The sequence below is a fragment of the Mytilus californianus genome, unplaced genomic scaffold (genome assembly GCF_021869535.1).
Source record: "Mytilus californianus isolate M0D057914Y unplaced genomic scaffold, xbMytCali1.0.p SCAF_1, whole genome shotgun sequence".
Classification (NCBI taxonomy): Eukaryota; Metazoa; Mollusca; class Bivalvia; order Mytilida; family Mytilidae; genus Mytilus; species Mytilus californianus.
The window spans coordinates 22,397,723-22,420,385 of NW_026262581.1; the positions used below are offsets into that span (position 1 = coordinate 22,397,723).

The following is a 22,663-nucleotide window of genomic DNA, read 5'->3' on the forward strand; positions in this document are numbered from 1 at the left end:
ATTTAGATTTTTAATTTTGGGTCCAGTTTTCAAATTGGTCTACATTAAGGTCCAAAGGGTCCAAAATTAAACTTTGTTTTATTTCATCAAAAATTGAATTATTGGGGTTCTTTGATATGCCAAATCTAACCGTGTATTTAGATTTTTAATTTTGGGTCCAGTTTTCAAATTGGTCTACATTAAGGTCCAAAGGGTCCAAAATTAAACTTAGTTTGATTTTAACAAAAATTGAATATATGGGGTTCTTTGATATGCTGAATCTAAACTTGTATTTAAATTTTTGATTTTGGGCCCAGTTTTCAAGCTGGTCCAAGTTGGGGTCCAAAATTAAACTTTGTTTGATTTCAACAAAAATTGAATATATGGGGTTCTTTGATATGCTGAATCTAACCATGTATTTTGATTTTTGGGCCCCGTTATCAAATTGGTCCACATTGAGGTCAAAAGGGTCCAAAATTAAACTTTGTTTGATTTCATCAAAAATTGAATTCTTTGGATTCTTTGATATGCTGAATCTAACCATGTATTTAGATTTTGGATATTGGACCATAATAGGTAAATTAAAAAAATTTAAGTTCTTAGGGCACATTCATTCTGTGTCAGAAACCTATGCTGTGTCAAATATTTAATCACAATCCAAATTCAGAGCTGTATCAAACTTGAATGTTGTGTCCATACTTGCCCCAACTGTTCAGGGTTCGACCTCTGCGGTCGTATCAAGCTGCGCCCAGCGGAGCATTTTATTAAACTTTTAAATCCACAAAATATTACTGAATGTATTTATTTATTCAAATTTATTAGAGATGCATTAGAAATAAGAAACAATTCTTAAAATTATTTGTAAATTGTAATGCATGTATATATATATAGTACATGATCTACATGTGAAACTTTGAAATGTTGTTTTGTATATTATCATATGATTTGTAATGGAGAACACTAATGTACTTTTAGTTATCTTAATAAAGAATCTAATCTAATCTAATCTAATGTAATAAAAATCAGTAAGGGTTCCATGGAACCCAGTGTCTCGCCTACTTTAGCTGTTAGTCGCAGGTTCAACAAAAATGGGGAAACAATTATTAAAAATTTTGCTCTAGATACTATCTTTTGATTATAAGAAGCTTCTGTCCAAGTTTGGTAAACGTCCAGGATGATTTATGAATCTAATAAATGTTTTAAAAAATTTAACTGCAGACTGTATGTAATGTTAACTGGAAGAAAAACTAAGTCCATTTATAAGTAATATACGGAAAAACAGGAAATAAATTTTTACAACATTTTCTTCTAGATAATAGCTTTTGATCATAAACAAGCTTCTGTCCAAGTTTGTTACAAATCCAGGATAGTTTAAGAAAGTTATCAAAATTTTTAAAACTTTAACCACAGAGTAAATGTAATGTTAACTGGAAGAAAAACTAAGTCAATTTCTGAGTAAACTACGGAAAAACAGGATTTATTTTTACAAAATTTACTTCTGGATACTATCTTACGATCATAAACAAGCTTCTGTCCAAGTTTGGTAGAAATCCAGTATAGTTTAAGAAAGTTATTAAAGTTTTTAAAACTTTAACCACAGAGTGAATATTTGTGGACGACGACGGAATGTAGGATCGCTATGTCTCGCTTTTGCGACAAAGTCGCAGGCTGGACAAAAAGAAAATATTCAAAGATCTTTCTCTTGTATATATATATATATATATATATATATATATATGTATATGCTCGGAAAAGGGCCCTTTAACATGTTTAATTGGATTCAATAAATATTCTTATTCTTATTCTGTATATTCAAACAATTGTCACAAATTATTTGTGACTTTCTGTCCTGTGAATTTTTGTCCTGTAACTTTTTGTTCGTTTACCGTTTGACAACCATCTGTTAAAATGTTTAAAAAAAACTTCAACACAATTTTGTTTATAGTCTTGGAATGTTTATTCAATTAAAATAAATACAAACTTAGAAATACCACATCCTTGTATACTAACTTTAGAGAAAAAGAATGGTATTTTTTACATCTTGTATTAAATACTAGTACATACATGTAAGATTATTTATACCAAATTTTGGTTGCGATAATGCATTCTTTTATTTTCTACTCAATAACTATATATGTTGACAAAATTTGTTACCCTATCTAATATGGAGGTTAATTACATATATGATAAAAATGATCATGTTATTTCAAATATTTTGTAACCCTCCTTCCCCATGTATGTAACCATTGTAACCTGATTTCCCATGCATGTAACCATTGTTATCCTCAATCCCCATGTATGTAACCATTGTAACCCTCATTCTCCATGTATGTAACCATTGTAACCTGTCTTTCCCATGCATGTAACCATTGTAACCCTCAATCCCCATGTATGTAACCATTGTAACCCTCATTCTCCGTGTATGTAACCATTGTAACCTGACTTTCCCATGATGTAACCATTGTAGCCCTCATTCTCCCTGTATGTAACCATTGTAACCCTCAATCCCCATGTATGTAACCATTGTAACCCTCATTCCTCATGCATGTAGCCATTGTAACCCTCCTTCCCCATGTATGTAACCATTGTAACCTGATTTCCAATGTATGTAACCATTGTAACCCTCATTCTCCATGTATGTAACCATAATATAACCCTCAATCCCCATGCATGTAACCATTGTAACCCTCCTTTCCAATGCATGTAACCATTGCCATGTATGTAACCATTGTAACCTGATTTCCCATTCATGTAACCATTGTAACCAGCAATCCCCATGTATGTAACCATTGTAACCCTCATTCTCTATGTATGTAACCATTGTAACCTGATTTCCCATGCATGTAACCATTGTAACCAGCAATCCCCATGTATGTAACCATTGTAACCCTCATTCTCCATGTATGTAACCATTGTAACCTGACTTCCCCATACATGTAACCATTGTAACCTGATTTCCCATGCATGTAACCATTGTAACCTGATTTTCCATGCATGTAACCATTGTAACCGGACTTCCCCATGCATGTAACCATTGTAACCTGATTTCCCATGCATGTAACCATTGTAACCTGATTTCCCATGCATGTAACCATTGTAACCTGATTTCCCATGCATATAACCATTGTAACCTGACTTCCCCATGCATGTAACCATTGTAACCCTCAATCCCCATGTATGTAACCATTGTAACCCTCATTCTCCGTGTATGTAACCTGACTTTCCCATGATGTAACCATTGTAACCCTCATTCTCCCTGTATGTAACCATTGTAACCCGACTTTCCCATGATGTAACCATTGTAACCCTCAATCCCCATGTATGTAACCATTGTAACCCTCATTCCTCATGCATGTAGCCATTGTAACCCTCCTTCCCCATGTATGTAACCATTGTAACCTGATTTCCCATGTATGTAACCATTGTAACCCTCATTCTCCATGTATGTAACCATTGTAACCCTCAATCCCCATGCATGTAACCATTGTAACCTGATTTCCCATGCATGTAACCATTGTAACCAGACTTTCCCATGCATGTAACCATTGTAACCTGATTTCCAATGCATGTAACCATTGTAACCAGCAATCCCCATGTATGTAACCATTGTAACCCTCATTCTCCATGTATGTAACCATTGTAACCTGACTTCCCCTTGTATGTAACCATTGTAACCCGATTCCCCATGCATGTGACCATTGTAACCCGACTTCCCCATGCATGTAACCATTGTAACCTGATTTCCCATGCATGTAACCAATAACCTGATTTCCCATGCATGTAACCATTGTAACCTGACTTCCCCATGCATGTCACCATTGTAACCTGATTTCCCATGCATGTAACCATTGTAACCTGATTTCCAATGCATGTAACCATTGTAACCTGATTTCCCATGCATGTAACCATTGTAACCTGACTTCCCCTTGTATGTAACCATTGTAACCCGATTCCCCATGCATGTAACCATTGTAACCCGACTTCCCCATACATGTAACCATTGTAACCCGACTTCCCTATGTATGTAACCATTGTAACCCGACTTCCCCATGCATGTAACCATTGTAACCCGACTTCCCCATGCATGTAACCATTGTAACCCGACTTCCCCATGCATGTAACCATTGTAACCCGACTTCCCCATGCATGTAACCATTGTAACCCGACTTCCCCATGCATGTAACCATTGTAACCTGATTTCCAATGCATGTAACCATTGTAACCCGACTTCCCCATGCATGTAACCATTGTAACCTGACTTCCCCATGCATGTAACCATTGTAACCCGACTTCCCCATGCATGTAACCATTGTAACCCGACTTCCCCATGCATGTAACCATTGTAACCTGATTTCCAATGCATGTAACCATTGTAACCTGATTTCCCATTGATGTAACCATTGTTATCCCAAAACCATATGTATTTTATCATTGTAACCTGACTTCCACATGCATGTAACCATTGTAACCTAACTTCAAAGTGTATGTAATCATTGTAATAGCTCTACCCCTACCTATTCAGTTTGCAGCAGAAATGGTCAATTATAAAGCCGGTATTGCATATCATTTAGTAAAGGTCCATGTGTGTAACCAATGTAACCAATGTAACCATTGCTTCAATGGGGGTAACAAAACAAGATACCTATATTCAGGTGCACATTTTGTGCCATATCTACTTAAAGAGGGCACAATGATATATGCTACTGTAATGCGGTACATTTTCCTATTTTTCATGTGATAAAAAAATAAATAAAGCAAATTCACCTGAGTGTTACATGAAAGTTAATGATTTTGCATCGTTTTCATAGATAGTTTAACATGTTGAGAATATTCTATTTTTAGCATTAGTATTTTCAGAATCGTTTATAAATAGCCTATAAATAGAATATGCATAATTCATGAATCGTGACGTAGGGCGGTCTACCAAACTCCGAAACAGCGGTTACGTCCTGCATCGGCCAGACGCTTTAATAAAAAGCCTTTATCAATGATTCATTGCTTCTCAAATTTAAATGTTAATTTGCACCAGAATTAAGTTACATGGATGATCTCCACCAGACAAACAGGCGTTCTTTTCAATCCAAATGATCTTTTTTTATGTCTATCTTTTTGGTAAGTTGTTTGAAAGCACAGAAAACACAATTAAGCCAGAAGAGTTTTTTTCCCGACAATCACAACTCACTGAGTAAAACCATGGAAGTAATATTGGGCTATTCCAGAAATAATCCATCCCCCCTATATTTCATATATATGGATCAATTAACACAAATAAATTGTGCAATTTGATATCCTAAATTTTATGATGAAATTTAGGGTTTGTCCTATAACATTAACAAATGTCAAATGCCAGAATTTCAGTCACTTCACCTAAATAGTCAGAACATTTACCAATTAACAGATAATTGATACATCATTTATTCAAACACACTTGTTTGTCTTCACAGCAGGAAATTGTCTAATTACCACAACATTGTAGATGACTGACCAGAAATGACCAGCTGTGTAGTATGACTCTACTATGGATTGCAAAATACTGTTACACATAAATAGAATGTTATCAGAATCAGTGGCAAACTGCCTTCTGACTTTTGAATTTACATACAGAAGTTCCCCCTTTTTTGAAATTAATAGTCTTAATACAAGGCAAATTGAGGTACTGGACACATTCTCCAGTTATTTTGAACATTCATTTGCCACTGATGCAGTAATCCGTCCAATCCTGTAATCAAACCATATTTTTTATTTACTTTGCGTGAAGGTTTGACTTACAACATAGTCAACAGTTTCTTCTGTTGTTGAATTATCAAGTTTTAACATGAGTTCTTCCATGTCTTTTATAAATTCACTAATGTTTGATTAATGTTTTGCTTTGCTTGAATAATTTCATATGCAAGAACAGGTATTGTTAAATGACAACAGTTTCCACATCCTCTTCAATGTAATAGCAATTTACTTCTTGATGAATACAATATTAGCATGTACAATTTCCATTGGTTATCTTGTCCAGCTTATCCAAATTAAAGTCTGACAATTTTTTTTTCCTTTCAGTAGCAGACTGTTGTAGGGTCAAAAGTTAATCTGGACTTATTTCCCCTTTTTTCAAATCTTTTGGAGTACTTTTAAATCTACCAGTTACCTTTTCACTACAAGATTACTTACAAAGTCATTAGTCAGGTTGAGTAACCCTTTTCCCTTGAACATTCACTCTTGTGGTTTTGATGAGCAAGCTTTGAAATTGTTAGATCCTGCCTCTATTTGCATAACTACATGTATGAAATGCAACAAAGCGACACAATGTTTACAGTATCCTTGCAAGCCTGCAGGGCACTTGCAATGTGCACTTTCAACTTTATCTGTTCTTTTCTGCAAGACTCTCCAAACACTATATGGTGTTCATGTGTGTACCTTTTGCCTTGCCTTTGTGTAGCAGTATGAAATATTAGGACTGATGGTATTCCACTCTAGTCACCTCAGCACCTGTGAAAAATGTAACATATATATATATAAAAATGAGAATGGAAACAGGGAATGTGTCAACATGGTCAAAGAGACAACATACCGACCAAAGAGCAGAAAACAGGCAAAGGCAACCAATGGGTCTTCAACACAGTATATATATATATATATAATCCCAGCAAGGGAAGAACAAAAATTTGCTCCCGCAAATTTGCAGATTTAACATTGTTGTGCTGATATTTAGAGCAATTATAATTTATTTATATATATATATATATATATATAAAACGTCTAGATATTAGTCAACAATCTTTCTTACGAGGGCGCTGGATTGTTACAAGTAACGATACATGTACACAAAAAATAAACTATATAAACGCCTAAAAAGTGTACAAAACACCAATATTACAAAAAAGGAAACATTAAATGTAAGTATCTATAAATATTTCGGATAACAGATATAATTCATTCATCAGTATGATTATGATGTAAAATGAATCATACCAATCTATTTAAGAATTGTACAAGCGTTGTACGGCTTTAATTGTATAAATTTAAAGATTGTTCTAGTTAAATCAGAATAGATTGATATGATTAATTTTACATCATAATCATACTGATGAAGGATATCTGTTATCCGAAATATTTATAGATACTTACATTTAATGTTTCCTTTTTTTTAATATTGGTGTTGTTTTGTACTCTTTTTAGGCATTTATATATATATATTATATATATAAATAAGGATTCTACAACTGCATCGAGTGTGATACGATGTTTCTACACTCGAGACAGTTAAATTTTCAAATTTAAAACGTGAGGCCTGCCTAGCTTTTTATATATTTAAAATTTTAACTGTCAAAATGGAGAAATATCATATTGCACGAGATTTGGTAGTAGAATCTGTTTCTCTAATGATTTTCAGACGATCTGAAAAATATAATCCTTCTTTCCCAAAGATCTGAAAAAAGATTTGTTCTTTTTATGTAACGTTATCAGACATGGTCGCCTTTTTGGAGTAATCACCACCATTTTTTTTTCCACTTTTAGACTTTGTTAAATTTGCACTTTTCAAAAAATTGTGCAGAATTTATCAGATCTTTCAGGGGCCTAGCTACCTTCTTAATGAAGTGGAATCACAAACTAAAGGGCGAGGGGTCTGGGGGCCGCCTAAGGCCCCCAGTAGGTCCCGGGCAAAGCCCTGGTAGGGGGTCAGGGGGGCGAAGCCCCCCGGAAGCTCCGCATATATAGTGTTTCAAAACAATCACAACCGAAATTAAACTTGGACATTTTTGTTGTGGTTTTTTAATCAACTATTTGTTTAACTTCGAGTCGAATGAAGACTTAATACTGTCGTTTGCGTTTTTTTACTGAAAGCTTTTAAAATCACGGAGATTTGTTCCATATGCTAGTATTTGTATTGAGCAAAGTAGATTTTAAAAAACAAACAATAAACATAAACACAATACTATATGTGGAGTTTCTGTAGTCCAAATAATTATGACGTCTTGGAAGGCTATTTAAAATTTTTGCTTTGACGCCATCCTAAGGCGTCAAAGAAAAAAAATATAATAGCATTTCAAGACGTCATAACTATATTTGGACTAGAGGTTCTGTAACATAAACATCATTGGATACCAAATACTTGGTGGACACATTCTCCAATATTTTGCTTAACATATGTATTTAGATGTTTAAAAATTTTGTGGGTAAACTCTACAAGAGAGAGATGGAAATTTCTAATTTTACGCAGTTAGGAATTTTCGAAGTTGAAATTAATGAACTTTTTCAGAGGGAATGATACTCTTTTTCATGATCTGCGTTTGTTAATTATCCAGCTAATTAACAAATACATATGCGTTCGACCAATTTTGTGGCAATATCTAGATGATAACAGTGAAGATACGTGTATTAAAAGTTTGGTGTATCTTTCGAATAAGAATCAGCAGTTTAGTGTCCGACTCGGACAGAAAATTCTTTTTAAAATTGAATGACCTAATAGTCCAGTAAAACGAGTTAGAATTAACAATTTATTTAAATGCTTTTACAATCAACCATTCGTATAGCCGGCCCATATAGAAATGACTTCGAATTATCGAATCTATTTACAAGATGTGTTTTTTTTTAGTAAAATAAATAAAAACGTAAAACATGTACTGGAAAATGTGTACTTTTTTATAATAACAGCAGTTCCAACTTCTCATCTACTAGTATACAGAAACTATTGATTGATTGAATGGTTAATAATGTCCGGTAGCAAATATTACATGCACACAGGACGAGAATACGTTGACGTGATGTGAAAATGAAACTATTCGTGTTGTCAAGACCTACATACTTAGTCCATTTTGAACTAGTTCACAGGGTAACAGTCATTATTCCCGAATCGATACGAGTTGAAGAGTCTTCGTTCTGGTAAGATGTGTGCTTTTGGCAAAGCGGAAAATAATTATTTTCAAGTTTTTTGTTTAACCCTAAAGGGATTATGTTTTTTTTTGCACTCAAAGCGAGTATACGGTATGGTTGTGGTACCGACAACTATGTGGCTGGTATTTTCTAAACAATGCCTGTAATATAAAAAGTTCCACTACGTTTACCCCAGTTGTATGTATTTATCGTACACATACATGTCTTACAGGATTAAAAATTCCGCTGCATGTGTATTCTTCTTGCTTTTATTCTTTATGTAGTTTTTAAAATGCATACATAGAAAGACCAATTCCTATATGTTAACTTTGTCCCTAAATCTCTCTGTTTTTTTGTTTTTGTTTTTTGTTTTTTTTTTTTGTGAAAACGACGTGGATGCACGTGCTGCCGTGCCTCCGGGTAGCTACGCCCCTGTCTTTGTTTCATATACACATGATATATAAAGAAATACTTGGCATGAATAAAGTTTTATCCTGTCCAGTACTACAGAAAAAATTTCAGATTAAATTTCATCGGCACATTGCATATAAGATAATAACCATCACTGGAAGTTAACCAATCAAATGTTCACCCCTTTTTTTCCTGTGTACAAGCTTTAGTAACCATGTAACCTCAAGTTTCCAAAATATTCTATAGAAACACCAAATAAAAAAAAGAATGGTGCTTTGAAACACCCAAGATATATGTTTATGACTCAGAAATTTTTTACTGCAATGTTTCCTACAACTGTAAGGGAATATTTTTTTGACCCTTTTTCGTATGCAACCGGATGTGATGTACTATGATTTGGTGTTATTACACCTTTTTCTGACATCACAATAGGAAATTCATCTTCGCTAGCCAAGGGTTACAATCCAATTCCCTCCTCTCCACCCTTGGCGGATTGAGATAGAATTTCGGAGACACAAAGAAATCAGAGGTCGACTTGTTATTGGTTGAAACTTGCATTTTTCGCTACATGTATATATTCAGATATCTGGAGGAATTCCATCCAAAACGCTTGAAACTACAAAAATATAGGAACTTTAAAACATTCTTTGAAACTGATAATTAAGTCAAATTAAACTTGAGAAAACTTGAGTGGTTATACTTAGCCCAATTTGGAATTTTACCATTAAGATTGGAAGCTGGAAGATATTCAAACAAAACTCTAGAAGAAAGACAATGCATATTTTGTAACAATCGAGAAACCGAAACTGAGTTCCATTTCATCTTTGATTGCCCTCTATATATTGACTGTAGAATTAACATTTTTGGTGAACTTTTATCTGCACGAAAAATTTCTCAGATTTGAATCATGCTGAAAAATAGAACTTTTTAATAACTTTCCACAAAAGAAAATCATGAAAATTAGCATAATATATAGTTGGTGCATTTCATATAAGATGTCATTTGCTGTATAATCCATAACATTTAAATTATTTATATATTTAATCTAAATATTTGAACATTTATTTTAGAATCAATTGAGAAGTATTATATTAACACTTAGTCCGTGATACTGTATATAAAGTCACTTAATTTGTCAAATAGGTGATTTATAGATCCAATGGGCCGGTGCAACATTGACTGTACAAACTTTGTAATTGTATTATATTTATCGATACATGTTCACAAGTCATTATAATAAATGAATAACTTACTTACTATATATACTGCTAAATAAACATTTTTTAGCAATGAACAATAAAATGCTTCGCTGGGGCGCAGCTTGATACGACCGCAGAGGTCGAACCCTGAACAGTTGGGGCAAGTATGGACACAACATTCAAGCTTGATACAGCTCTGAATTTGGATTGTTATTAAATATTTGACACAGCATAGGTTTCTGACACAGAAAGAATGTGGTCTAAGAACTTGAATTTTTTTAATTTACCTATTATGGTCCAATGTCCAAAATCAAAATACATGGTTAGATTCAGCATATCAAAGAACCCCATATATTCAATTTTTGTTAAAATCAAACAAAGTTTAATTTTGGACCCTTTGGACCTTAATGTAGACCAATTTAAAAAACGGGACTTAAAATTAAAAATCTAAATACACGGTTAGATTTGGAATATCAAAAAAACCCCAATAATTCAATTTTTGATGAAATCAAACAAAGTTTAATTTTGGACCCTTTTGACCTCAATATGAACCAATTTGATAGCGGGGCCCACAAATAAAAAATCTAAGTTCATGGTTAGATTCAGCATATCAAAGAACCCCATATATTCAATTTTTGTTGAAATCAAAAAAAATATAATTTTGGACCCCAACTTGGACCAACTTGAAAACTGGGCCCATAATCAAAAATCTAAACACATGTTTAGATTCAGCATATCAAAGAACCCCAAGAATTCAATTTTTGTTAAAATCAAACTAAGTTTAATTTTGGACCCTTTGGACCTCAATGAAGACCAATTTAAAAAACGGGACCCAAATTAAAAATCTAAAAACACGGTTAGATTTGGCATATCAAAGAACCCCAATAATTCAATTTTCGATGAAATCAAACAAAGTTTAATTTTGGACCCTTTTGACCTCAATATGAACCAATATGATAGCGGGGCCTACAAATAAAAAATCTAAATACATGGTTAGATTCAGCATATCAAAGAACCTCATATATTCAATTTTTGTTGAAATCAAACAAAGTTTAATTTTGGACCCCAATTTGGACCAACTTGAAAACTGGGCCCATAATCAAAATTCTAAATACATGTTTAGATTCAGCATATCAAAGAACCCCATATATTCAATTTTTGTTGAAATCAAACAAAGTTTAAATACTGGAACCTATCTTGGACCAACTTGAAAACTGGGCCCATAATCAAAAATCTAAACACATATTTAGATTCAGCAAATCAAAGAACCCCAAGAATTCAATTTTTGTTAAAATCAAACTAAGTTTAATTTTGGACCCTTTGGACCTCAATGTAGACCAATTTAAAAAACAGGACCCAAAATTAAAAACCTAAATACACGGTTAGATTTGGAATATCAAAGAACCCCAATAATTCAATTTTAGATGAAATCAAACAAAGTTTAATTTTGGACCCTTTTGACCTCAATATGAACCAATTAGATAACGGGGTCCACAAATAAAAAATCTAAATACATGGTTAGATTCAGCATATCAAAGAACCCCATATATTCAATTTTTGTTGAAATCAAACAAAGTTTAATTTTGGACCCCAATTTGGACCAACTTGAAAACTGGGCCAAAAATAAAAAATCTAAATACATGTTTAGATTCAGCATATCAAAGAACCTCATATATTCAATTTTTGCTAAAATCAAACAAAGTTTAATTTTGGACCCTTTGGACATTAATGTAGACCAATTTGAAAACTGGACCCAAAATTAAAAATCTAAATACACTGTTAGATTCGGCATAACAAATAAATAAATGTGATCAAAGATTTTACAAATCTAATGCGCCATACTGTGCAATTAAAGATTACTTCTTGAAATTTTTCAATATTCTCTTTTTATCCCCCCCCCCCTTTTTCCCCCAAAAAAATTCTTTCCCTCAAGATATGGTCATAATCTCAATTCAAATTTCCAATGGAGTTGGCAACCATAATTACCCATTTAAATTTACCATAGTGCTAACTTAATCTATTTTATAATAGAATTAATAAAAATATAGTGTCAAATCTTTCATATGGATTTTTTTGTAAAAAAAAAAGATGAAAACATTTGCAGATATTTTTACTGGTCTTCCTTTATAAATATGCATTTCTTTAAACATAATTTAAAAGCAGTGTAAGGGAAGTAACCAAAACGTTGTATTTGGATTACCTCCCTTACACTGTTTTAGATTATCTTTATTGTTCATTAACCATTACTTTATACATAATTTAAAAGCAGTGTAAGGGAGATAATTTCAATGATGTATTTGATTTATCTCCCTTACACTGTTTTAAATTATGTTTTGTACTAAAGTATTTGTCCATTAACCAGGACAACCTTGTTTTTCCCCCTTTTTTGCCCCTAATTCCTAAACGGTTTGAGCCATAACCCCCCAAAGCAAATCCTAACCATCCCTTTGTGGTATGGAAACTTGTAGTACAATTTCAGAGAGATCCATACACCGTTCCACAGTTATTGTCTGGAAACTAGAAAATGCTCATTTTTGGCCCCTTTTTGGCCCCTAATTCCTTAACTGTTGGTACCATAACCCCCAAAATCAATCCCAACCTTCCTTTTGTGGTATTTAACCTTATGGTCAAATTTCAAAAAGATCCATTCACTTAAACTAAAGTTAGAGTGCGAAAACCAATATGTATTCGGACGACGACGCTGGACGACGACGCCGGACGACGACGACGACGCCAACGTCATACCAATATACGACCACAAAATTTTTTTGCGGTCGTATAAAAATTGTTTAAAAGTAATTTTCCTTATACAGTTGTTAATTCTTTTAATAGTTATGTATTTAAAAAAAATCAAATTGAATTCTTTGAATTAAATGTCTTGTATCATATAAAATTCCTCATTATCAAAACACAACTTGATGTGAGTTGTCTCAAAACCTACTAGTACTAGTCAAGATACAATTACATGTATAAATTAGACACAACACAAAAAACGAATCCATGACAACTTGCCCCATTGCCAAATAACCCCACTTTTTTACCAATTCATCCCACTTTTTACCTACTTGTCCCCACTCTGGTTTACCAACTCGCCCCACTTTTGAAAAGGGTAAAATCCCATTGAATTAACTCCCGTCAACTCACCACACTTATGAAAAAAGGTAAAATCCTGTTGAATTTAGTCTTGCCAACTCTCCCCACGTATGAAAAATAATAAAATCCTGTTGAATAATGGTCTGCCAACTCGCCCCACTAACAAGACTAATAAAAAATAGTAAAATCCTGATGAATTAAGTCCTACTAACTAGTCCTACTAACTAGCCCCACTTATGAAAATTAGTAAAATCCAGATGAATTGAGGTCTGCTAACTCGCCAACTAATGAAAAAAAGAATTAAACCCTACTGCATTAAGACTACCAACTCGCCCCACTTATGAAAAGGAGTTTAATCCTCATGAATAAAGGTCTGCCAACTCGCCCCACTTATGAAATAAAGAATTAAACTATAATACTGCATTAAAGACTACCAAATGGACCCACTTATGAAAAGGAGCTTAATCCCAAGCCATCAAATTTCTCAAATTTAATTGTTTTTAAACCACAAACAATACTTACATGTACCAATCAATTTTTTAACACCAACAACAAAACCTGCTTTTGGAGTTTAGTGTGACGTCCATTTTCACTGAACTAGTACACAATTTTATTTAGGGTCCAACTGAGGACCACCTCTGGGTGCGGGATTTTCTCGCTGCGTTTAAGACCCATTGGTGGCCTTCCGCTGTTGTCTGCTCTTTGGTCGGGTTGTTGTCTCTTTGACATATTCCCCATTTCCATTCTCAATTTTATTTGACTACTTTTACTAACAAAAAACCACAGACCCTTATTGTAATTGAATGAATGGACATTCTCGAGCTCTTTGAAACTTTTTATACGATCGCAAAAAATGTTTGCGGTCGTAAATTGGTATGACGTTGGCGTCGTCGTCCGAAGACACATTGGTTTTCGCACTCTAACTTTAGTTTAAGTGAATGGATCTCTTTGAAATTTTACCATAAGGTTCAATACCACAAAAGGAAGGTGGGGATTGATTTTGGGGGTTATGGTACCAACAGTTAAGGAATTAGGGGCCAAAAAGGGGCCAAAAATAAGCATTTTCTAGTTTCCAGACAATAACTGTGGAACGGTGTATGGATCTCTCTGAAATTATACTACAAGTTTCCATACCACAAAGGGATGGTTAGGATTTGCTTTGGGGGGTTATGGCTCAAACCGTTTAGGAATTAGGGGTAAAAAAGGGGGGAAAAACAAGGTTGTCCTGGTTAATGGACAAATACTTTAGTACAAAACATAATTTAAAGCAGTGTAAGGGAGATAAATCAAATACATCATTGAAATTATCTCCCTTACACTGCTTTTAAATTATGTATAAAGTAATGGTTAATGAACAATTAATATAATTTAAAACAGTGCAAGGAGGTAATCCAAATACAACGTTTTGGTTACTTCCCTTACACTGCTTTTAAATTATGTTTAAAGAAATACATATTTATAAAGGAAAACCAGCAAAAATATCTGCAAATGTTGCATCTTTTTTTTTTACAAAAAAATCCATATGAAAGATTTGACACTATATTTTAAATTCTATTATAAAATATATTAAGTTAGCACTATGGTAAATTTAAATGGGTAATTATGGTTGCAAACTCCATTGGAAATTTGAATTGAGATTATGACCATATCTTGAGGGAAAGAATTTTTTTGGAGAAAAAAAGGGGGGGGGGGGGGTAAAAAGAAATTGTGGGGGGTCAATTTTTTCTCATTTCAGATTTCAGAATTTAAAAAGAATTATTCTTCAAATATTATTTTTTTTTCAAATTTCAAATATTGAAAAATTTCAAGAAGTAATCTTTAATTGCACAGTATGGCGCATTAGATTTGTAAAATCTTTGACCACATTTATTTATTTGTTATGCCGAAACTAACCGTGTATTTAGATTTTTAGTGTTGGGTTCAGTTTTCAAGTTTGTCCAAGTTGGGGTCCAAAATTAAACTTTGTTTGATTTCAACAAAAATTGAATATATGGGGTTCTTTGATATGCTGAATCTAAACATGTATTTAGATTTTAGATTTTTGGCCCAGTTTTCAAGTTGGTCCAAATTGGGGTCCAAAATTAAACATTGTTTGATTTCAACAAAAATTGAATATATGGGGTTCTTTGATATGCTGAATCTAACCATGTATTTAGATTTTTTATTTGTGGGCTCGCTATCAAATTGATTCATATTGAGGTCGAAAGGGTCCAAAATTAAACTTTGTTTGATTTCATCAAAAATTGAATTATTGGGGTTCTTTGATATGCCAAATCTAACTGTGTATTTAGATTTTAAATTTTGGGTCCTGTTTTTATATGACCGCAAAAAAATTTTGTGGTCGTATATTGGTATGACGTTGGCGTCGTCATCGGAAGACACATTGGTTTTTGCACTCTAACTTTAGTTTAAGTGAATGGATCTCTATGAAATTTTACCATAAGGTTCAATACCACAAAAGGAAGGTGGGGATTGATTTTGGGGGTTATGGTACCAACAGTTAAGGAATGAGGAGCCAAAAAGGGGCCAAAAATAAGCATTTTTGTAACTTCCAGACATAACTTGTGTGTTAGTGTATGGATCTCTCTGACATTGTACCACAAGGTTCCATATCACAAAGGGAATGCTGGGATTGATTTTGGGGGTAATTGCCTCCAAATTTTAGGAATTAGGGGCCAAAAAGGGGCAAAAAATAAGCATTTTTCTAGTTTCATGACAATGAACTTGTGTGTAAGTGTATGGATCTCTCTGACAGTGTACCACAAGGTTCCATATCACAAAGAGAATGCTGGGATTGATTTTGGGGGTAATTGCCTCCAAATTTTAGGAATTAGGGGCCAAAAAGGGGCAAAAAACTAGCATTTTTCTAGTTTCAGGACAATAACTTGTAAGTGTATGGATCTTTATGAAATTGTACTGCAAGGTTCCATATCACAAAGGGAAAGCTTGGTTTGAGTTTTGGGGTAATTGCCCTAAATGTTTAGGAATTTGAGGCCATAAAGGGGCCAAAAAACAAGCATTTTTCTAGTTTCCAGACAATAACTTGTGTTCAAGTGTATGGATCTCTCTGAAATTGTACACATACATATGAAACTCCCAACGGGAGTACAATAATCCCGTGTTCAGGGGTCTCCTCCCGACCTCCCGTTGAAGACAAAAAAATCCTGTGTATGAAAATTTATATTTCATGAATGAAAAATTTCAGCCCAACATATCTGGTGTAACTGACATTACCTGAAGTTATATTTTACCTGTAAATCAATTAACATGCATAATTATATGGCTTCACTTGTCACCTTGGGTGTCAAACAATTGGTAATCAACGATTTTTACCTCAGGCTAATTGCCGTTGTGTAATAAAACTTTGTATTTAAAATGAATGTTGGGTTACTTCCCTTGATTTATCCAGTTTTAAGTTATTTTCCTTTAAATAATGTAAATTTTTAAAAGAATATAAATAAAATATAAATTGAACAAATAATCATAAAAGGATGGTAATTAAATGATTTTAAATGTCTTAGGACGAATAAAAAAATAATAATTTGAAAATTATTTGAGGGGTCTATACTTCCTTTCAAGGCTTAAATTGAAATTTATATATAAACTATGACCCTTGATTATTGTTTGAATGTGCTACTTATCATGCATTATAAATCTACTTGCATAACAAAGATAAAAAAAAAAAAAATCTACTTGCATATAGATATAAAAGAAAGATCTACTTGCAGATAGATAAGCAAATGTTTTGATTGCAATGAATAATGGTAAAAAAGATATGACCTAAAAAGTTTGAAGAACATACTAATAAAGAAGAATGTTAGATTGAACAAGTTCAAAGTTTAAAAAGATAGAGAAAATTTATAAGTACAAGGGTACTATAAACATAATACATTCGGATGGAAAGTTGAAGAAAACACACTTTAACAGACAATTTCTACAGCACACGGTTACATTTACGACAGAATTTATGTCGATTAAAAACCTCCTGATCTGAGTCCTAATCTCCTGACCAAAATTTTCAATTTTAAATTGGTTATTTCTGATTTATATATAAAAGCAAATAATAATGATATGGTTTGAATAGATAAATTAAAAATTTTTAAGTTCTTAGACCACATTCATTCTGTGTCAGAAACCTATGCTGTGTCAAATATTTAATTACAATCCAAATTCAGTGCTGTACCAAGCTTGAATGTTGTGTCCATACTTGCCCCAACTGTTCAGGGTTCAACCTCTGCGGTCGTATCAAGCTGCGCCCCAGCGGAGCATTTTTTTAAATTGGTCTACATTAAGGTCCAAAGGGTTCAAAATTAAACTTAGTTTGATTTTGACAAAAATTGAATTCTTTGGGTTCTTTGATATGCTGAATCTAAGGGGACGACCATTTGATATTCTGGGGGGGGGGGGGGGGGGGGGGCCAAGAGGATTTTGAAAATAAATAACTCAGCCTTGATAATCACAAAAATAAATGGTTTGTTCTGTGGTAGTTTGAAAATAAATTACCTGACTTGCAATGTATTGAAAATAAATAACTCAGCAGGTCTAATCGAAAGTATGAGATGGCACCAGATTCTTCATAAATTCATCTTTTTTCCAAAAAAAAATCGGGAAACACTTCCCATATCTTTTAATAATAAAAGTATAAATATTATTTAAATATACTTGAAATGTCAGAAAATTAGTTTCATTTAACTTGAGGTTAATTGTCTCAGGAACACTTGCCTCACTTTTATTAAATCAGGGCCGTAACTACATTGAGACAAATGCCTCATGTAGGAAATTTCAAATTGTGTTCACCGTGAGTGCCTTGCAAGAAGCAAGTTCTGTTCTCCCTCAGACGTAGCCCCTGATTTTTCGGGATCAATGTTTCTTATTTATTTGTCTTTTGTTCATTGATTGCCCTTCTGTATTCTGTTAGTGTTGCATTCATTTTGTAATTTAGTAATTTTATTATTAACTTGATCATGAGTTTAAATAAACACAGCAGCCACAGACTTAACTATGTGAATTACATTTTTGCTTTATCATGCATATTTGTCTTTTGATGTTGTTCCTAGAAACTTAAGTCTAATTACACTGAATCTATAACGTGATTTTGCTTTGAGACCAAAATATTGTCATAAAATAATTAAAACAGAACTTGCATTTTCAGTTTAAGAAAGGGTCTGGGGAACACCCAGAAGGCATGTTTTTGCATCATTTGTTCTATAGCTTCTTGGGCCTTCAGCGGTTCAAAAACCCTTCAAAAAAAATTTTGCCTCGCTCCGCTCATCGAAACATGTTTGCCAATACTTTTAAAACAGCCTTAGTTACAACCAAACTTTAATACTGTGTATGTATGCAATACGTGTATATGCATTGGGGAATATAGAAGATTCATTTCTGCAGAGGATAATAATTAATTCTGATTAAATGGTACATAATGACTTGACTATACATGAATTATTTATAATGAACAAATAATTTAAAAATTGTATGTTTTCGAATATTATAAATATAGTTGTGAAAATAAATAATCAGTCCCTTGCTTTAATGAAAATGAAAAATTTTGCTTCAATAGTGCAGAAAATAGATAATCTGTCCTCTTAGTTTACAAAAATAAATAACCGATCCAAAACAAATCCTCCTGGCCCCCCCCCCAGAATATCAAAAGGTCGTCCCCTAAACATGTGTTTAGATTTTTGATTATGGGCCCAGTTTTCAAGTTGGTCCAAGTTGGGGTCCAAAATTAAACTTTTTTTTTATTTCAACAAAAATTAATTATATGGGGTTCTTTGATATGCTGAATCTAACCATGTATTTAGATTTTTTATTTGTGGACCCCGCTATCAAATTGGTTCATATTGAGGTCAAAAGGGTCCAAAATTAAACTTTTTTTTGATTTCAACAAAAATTGAATATATGGGGTTCTTTGATATGCTGAATCTAACCATGTATTTAGATTTTTTATTTGTGGACCCCGCTATCAAATTGGTTCATATTGAGGTCAAAAGGGTCCAAAATTAAACTTTGTTTGATTTCATCAAAAATTGAATAATTGGGGTTCTTTGATATTCCAAATCTAACCGTGTATTTAGATTTTTAATTTTGGGTCCCGTTTTTAAATTGGTCTACATTAAGGTCCAAAGGGTCCAAAATTAAACTTAGTTTGATTTTAACAAACATTGAATTCTTTGGGTTCTTTAATATGCTGAATCTAAACATGTGTTTAGATTTTTGATTATGGACCCAGTTTTCAAGTTTGTCCAAGTTGGGGTCCAAAATTAAACTTTGTTTGATTTCAACAAAAATTGAATATATGGGGTTCTTTGATATGCTGAATCTAACCATGTATTTTGATTTTGGACATTGGACCATAATAGGTAAATTTAAAAAAATGAAGTTCTTAGACCACATTCTTTCTGTGTCAGAAATCTATGCTGTGTCAAATATTTAATCACAATCCAAATTCAGAGCTGTATCAAGCTTGAATGTTGTGTCCATACTTGCCCCAGCTGTTCAGGATTCGACCTCTGCGGTCGTATCAAGCTGCACCCAGTGAAGCATTTTATTTGAAAGTAACATAAAAAATTGTCTTTCACTGATTGCTCGTTAGCTTTTAATTATTTTTTATTCAAGGCAAAAGTAACCAATCCGTTAATTGCTATAAGAACAAATTGCTGTTAAATTAGAATCCTAAAATTGTTATGATATTATATCGATCGCATTATGATACAATTAACTGGTTTCTTTGGACTTATTTTGCAAATAGTTTCAGTGGTGGATCCAGAAATTTTCATAAGTGGGGGCCCTCTCGGGTCATGCTTCAGTGATTCTCTATATAATCAACCAAATTTTTCCCAGAAAAGGGGGGGCCTGGGCCCCCCTCTAAATCTGCCTCTGAGTTTTCAAGAATAAAGTTATTCTCAAATTAAAACTACAATCACAGAATAATAAATAATGTATCTACAATTTTATTTTTAGAAATGAAGCATCATTCAATTTCAATAAAAATCTACAATTTTCTATTTTTATTAGTATTATCATTGATAATAAGTGTTTTTTTTCTATTGTTATTTTAGCAGTAAAGTTGGGGAGATTGTGATTAAACTAGAATTTTCATAAGTTGGGCGAGTTGGCAGAACTAGATTCATTGGGATTTTACTCTTTTTTAGCTCACCGGGCCCAAAGGGCCCCATGTGAGCTTATGCAATCACTTGGCGTCTGTCGTCGTCCGTCATCGTCATCTGTCGTCGTAAACTATTTCAAAAATCTTCTCCTCTGAAACTACTGGGCCAAATACCTTCAAACTTTAACAAAATGTTCCTTAGGGTATCTAGTTTATAAATTGTATCAGAAGTTTTGATCCATCGACAAACATGGCCGCCATGGCTAAAAATAGACCATAGGGGTCAAATGCAGTTTTTGGCTTATATCTCATAACTAAAGCTTTTAGAGCAAATCTGACATGGGGTAAAATTGTTCAATTGGTCAACATCTATCAGCTCTGAAATTTTCAGACGAATCGAACAACTCATTGTTGGGTTGCTGCCACCGAAATGGTAGTTTTAACAAAATTTTGCAGTTTTTTGTTATTATTTTGAATATTATTATAGATATATATAAACTGTAAGCAGCAATAATGTTCAGCAAAGTAAGATCTACAAAAAAGTTAATATGACCATTATTGTCAATTGACCCTTTAAGGAGTTATTGCCCTTTAAAGACAATGTTACACAATTTGTTCATCAAGTTTGCTAACATTTTAAAATCTTCTCCTCTGAAACTACTGGGCCAATTACCTTCAAACTTTAACAAAATGTTCCTTAGGGTATCTTGTTTATAAATTGTATCCGAAGTTTGTATCCATCGACAAACATGGCCGCCATGGCTAAAAATAGAACATAAGGGTCAAATGCAGTTTTTGGCTTATATCTCAAAAACTAAATCTTTTAGAGCAAATGTGACATGGGGTAAAATTGTTTAAATTTAGCGGGATTTAGCCCTTCTTGATAAGTGGGGCAAGTTGTCTTGTTTCCAACACAAAACATATCAAACAAACTTACTCTTAGCCAAGGAACAATCAGCTACAAATATTGGTAATTGTGACTTTCAAATTATTTACAGACTTATGAGTTTTTTAGTTAAATTCGACATTATATATTCAACATTTAACACAATTTGAGTGCATTTATATAAGTTGGTACGAGTACGACTTTAGGGAGCTACCATTTGATTTTTATGGGAGGGGGCTAGGATGACATTTGAAAAAAAGGCAGGACAGGAGTTTTGAGTAAAAAAAAAGGCAGGATGAGCAACTTTGCAAAACCGAATAAAGTGAAAAATAAAAAGGTATGTTAGCAGAGGTACGAGTTGACATATGTACGGGTTTGCAGTGGTATGATCCACAGGCAAGTGCCTGTGTTTCTATCCATGAGAAGATCCACTATGACTATCAACGTATACGTGAATAATCTTTTACATATATATACGACTGACGCATAGGAAAACTGATATAGCTTTTCTCCCACCCAGCTACTATTTTAACATGGTCAGGAAGCTTTATCTAACCTTCTTCAAATAGTTTATTCTTCCGCTAGTTCCTCAATAATACATGGGAACAGTATATCTCAATATATATATTCCTGATAAATTATACTCTCTAGAGGTCATTATCGATAGAAATTAAAAGTTTTTAAAGTAACATTTCTTTTCTCACAATTGATACCAACACACGTCTATCCTCATTTCTTCTAGCATATGGGATTCGGTGGTCACTCAGAAAAACACCTTATTCGTCATGTTTCTACTCAGACACGCAATTCTAGTCGCTAAATTTCATTAAATGTCGACACCAAGGACGCAAACAATTCTTCCCACAATGCAACGCGCCGGTAGGTCTTTTCACCACCGAACACCACCGCACACCGCCAAACACCACCGAACACATTAAAATACCATTTAACACACCTAAATATACTTTTCATCTTTATTTATATATTTTACTTACTTTCTGAACGAGAATGAATTATGTTTATACATATATATATATATATATACATAAAGTAATAAGAAATGATAACAAGAGAACCAAAAAGGACAGTCTTGCAGGGCTGTTGTCAGAACAGTACACTTTCAAA

The 22,663-nt window shown here is 33.3% G+C and overlaps 2 long non-coding RNA genes across 3 annotated transcripts; both read right to left on the reverse strand.

Annotated features, from left to right (window-relative positions):
* Positions 1–2,578: 2,578 nt before the first annotated feature.
* On the reverse strand, positions 2,579–3,917 carry LOC127716582 (uncharacterized). Of its 2 annotated transcripts, XR_007989053.1 has the most exons (4): positions 3,865–3,917; positions 3,562–3,834; positions 3,021–3,080; positions 2,579–2,959 (listed from the first exon to the last, which is right to left on the reverse strand). It is a non-coding gene; the product is annotated as an uncharacterized LOC127716582 (long non-coding RNA). The 2 variants fall into 2 exon arrangements; XR_007989041.1 differs by having other exon boundaries at positions 3,562–3,917.
* Positions 3,918–5,374: 1,457 nt separating this feature from the next.
* On the reverse strand, positions 5,375–22,390 carry LOC127716664 (uncharacterized). The gene is made up of 2 exons (XR_007989086.1): positions 22,095–22,390; positions 5,375–6,456 (listed from the first exon to the last, which is right to left on the reverse strand). It is a non-coding gene; the product is annotated as an uncharacterized LOC127716664 (long non-coding RNA).
* Between the last annotated feature and the right edge of the window lie 273 nt (positions 22,391–22,663).